The 2893-nt window shown below is 39.3% G+C and overlaps 1 non-coding gene across 1 annotated transcript; it reads left to right on the top strand.

Annotated features, from left to right (window-relative positions):
- Positions 1-2246: 2246 nt before the first annotated feature.
- On the top strand, positions 2247-2349 carry LOC131808671 (U6 spliceosomal RNA). The gene has a single exon (XR_009344880.1). It is a non-coding gene; the product is annotated as a U6 spliceosomal RNA (small nuclear RNA).
- The last annotated feature ends 544 nt before the right edge of the window (positions 2350-2893 follow it).

Here is a 2893-nt window from a genome sequence, read left to right as displayed (position 1 = left end):
TCGCAGACATGAGGGATGAAGGGACAGAGGGGGAGTGACTGGAGATGCGCTGCGCCCGCCCACCATGTGGTGAACTATAACCCGAACTTCCTGGCGAATGTCTGACGTACCATCCGAGATCTAGCGAGGAGAGGTTTAATTTCTCCATTTTTTATGATGAATAATACTTGGGTCATGCTCGATAGTAGGAAGGGAAAATGTGTTGACGCTCCAGTTCCTTGCTATTTGCATCCATCTATTTCATGGGCTGCTCTTGTAAGGACCTATTTTATATATATATATATATATATATATATATATATATATATATATATATATATATATTTTTAGCCAGGGGCTTCCATGAGGTTCAACAATAACTTTATTGTTTAACCCTTAAACTGTCCCTGCTCCCCTTCCCCCAGGGGACTTAAAAACAAGTCCTGGAAACCAGCTCCAGGTGTGGAGGCCAAGAAAAACAAGGCTGTACCCACCTTGGGTCTGGCCCTGACATAAGTACAGCCATCTTGGCAAAGCAAAAGCCAGCACCTTGCACTTTAAGAGTGGGTTAGCATAAGAATGGCCATCCTGAAGGCTGGAAGCCATTTTACCGAGCATCCCTAACCAGTCCACAGGGCTTGCGTTGACTTGAGGTAAGAGGAAGTAGCTAAAACCTAAGAAACAACTTAATCATATACCCCCAGGGAGGTTAGGCGATGGTCGATGGCGCCACAGGGACAAATGTTAAAGAAAAACAAATAGTTCACTTGCAGAAATCACAATCCTGCAAGACAGGAGTCTCCCTGGTTTGCAAATGTCCTGGTGATTTACAACAAAAAGGGCTATCTCTTCAATGGCCCAATTTCCAGGGACAGGTGGCTCAGTTCCTCAAGGAACTGAGGTCGCCCTCCCCATCAAAAAACTGAAGGAGGCTGAGGCAGAAGGAAATGTAAATAAAGTTAAATTTCCTCTAAACCTAAATCTCACTTAACCGCCAGGGTGATGCCAGGGTGGCAAAAGGTTAAACAAAGTTAAACTGTCAAAGTGGGGTGCAAGGTATGTATTTAGCTATGGAAAAGTGCCTTGAAAATGCTGTATAAACCCTTGGCTTTCAGTGCTTGGGGTCCCTGTTGAAACCCGCTGTGCCAGGCAGATACTTGGACCCCAGCTAGCTAGAAATAAATCTCGCTGTGTGACTTGCATTATCGAGAGTGCTCTCTGTCTAATTGAGGGGTGGTCGACTCTGTACCCTAACACTCTCAAAGTTGGTTTCTTCAAGGGATGATGGACATAAACTAAATCATCTCTTTTGTCTTTTCATCTAGAATGATGCACTTCCAGGCTAGAAGCCATAGCCAACTTTCTTTTATTTCAACATTGCTTTCATGCTTCTGAAACATATTTACTCACCACAACTCAGGGAGACGACTATTGTTATTCTCAATTTACAAATGAGGAATCAAAAATAAAAAAAAAAAATAGAATTAAAATGTCTATTAAGATGTCTATTAAAACCAAACAAGGACACGAACTTATTCTAGAACACTGGAGGTCTCAAACTCATAGTCCTAACTTGGCCTAGTGCCATATTATACTTGGACCACATGATATCTTCTTTCATAAATTTAAATTAATTAAAAGCATTTAAAAATTGGCTTACACTGTAAAAGTCCATCTGCCTGTCTTCCTGACCAAATATCATGTTATCTAGCAACATGGGGTCTTCATTTACTCATGGAAACAATTGGTTGATACTGATTAATTCCTGACCACTATATTCTAATGTGAGCTCTCCTGCTTATCAAACTTCATCTCTAGCCTGGTTTAGTAATTCACAATATCTGTCAGGCTCCTGAAGGTATTGACTTCAAAAGCTTTACCTCAAATAGCTTCAAGAAACACCACTCCTGTCAGTGGAAGAGTCTGTGACATGGAAACAGTTGTCTTTAAGGGATGGTGGCCTCATTTAGTCGGAATCTGTAGCCCATGTCTCTCGAGCTCAGCATTCTGACATAGATTTCAAAAATCGAGCAGATTACTACAGGGATCTAAGGATGGTTAAACATAAAAAAATTAATCAACTATTAGAAAACCACCAAACTATTAGAAAACCAATCATTTCTACAGATTCAGAAAAATAACTAGATAAAATTCAGCTCTCTTTCATAGAAAAAAACCCTCAGGAGTTGAACGACTAATCTTAGCCATTGCAATATGAAAAGAAAACAAAAAGCAAAGCAAAGAGAGATTTTAGGATTTAAGTCACAGTGCTCACTTTGACAGCACATGGACTAAAATTGGAACAAGACAGAGAAGATGAGCAAGGCCCCTGAGAAAGGATGACATGAAAATTCACTGTTATATATTTTTTTAAAAGATTTAAGTAAGAGGTAAAATAGCTCTGTAATATGCAATATATTTTGTAATGTAATATGTAATATATTTTCCACAGAAAATGTAATATGCAAATATAATACATTTTCCATAGAAAATCCAATAGAATCTAAACTCCATTAGTACTAATGAGCAACCTCATATATTCAATTCACTTGTTTGGCAAATACAGATTCAGTGTAAGAGTGGCTACTCTTGGTACAGCAGATACAGCAGTGAGTAATATAGAAAGTCTTGCCTTTGCAGAGCTAGTCTTTTAATTTAAAAATATTTACAATATGTCTCATGATGCGGTATGTTCTAGAGAACACTAAAGCACAATTGATTGCTCGATGTATTATTTTAAAAGTTTGTGGTGATGAAGGAAGACCTCAGTATTAAGATGACATCTGAGTAGAGCCCTGAAGGAAGTAAGAGATCTAGTGGCTAGCTGGCGGGACAATGAGCACAAATGTTGTAAGTGAGAGGCATGGCAGGTGTGCTGACTGTGCAAGGAATCAGTGAAGCTGCATGAGCCAGT

This window comes from Mustela lutreola, chromosome 9, assembly GCF_030435805.1.
Source record: "Mustela lutreola isolate mMusLut2 chromosome 9, mMusLut2.pri, whole genome shotgun sequence".
Classification (NCBI taxonomy): Eukaryota; Metazoa; Chordata; class Mammalia; order Carnivora; family Mustelidae; genus Mustela; species Mustela lutreola.
This window is presented reverse-complemented; position numbering and strand designations above follow the sequence as displayed.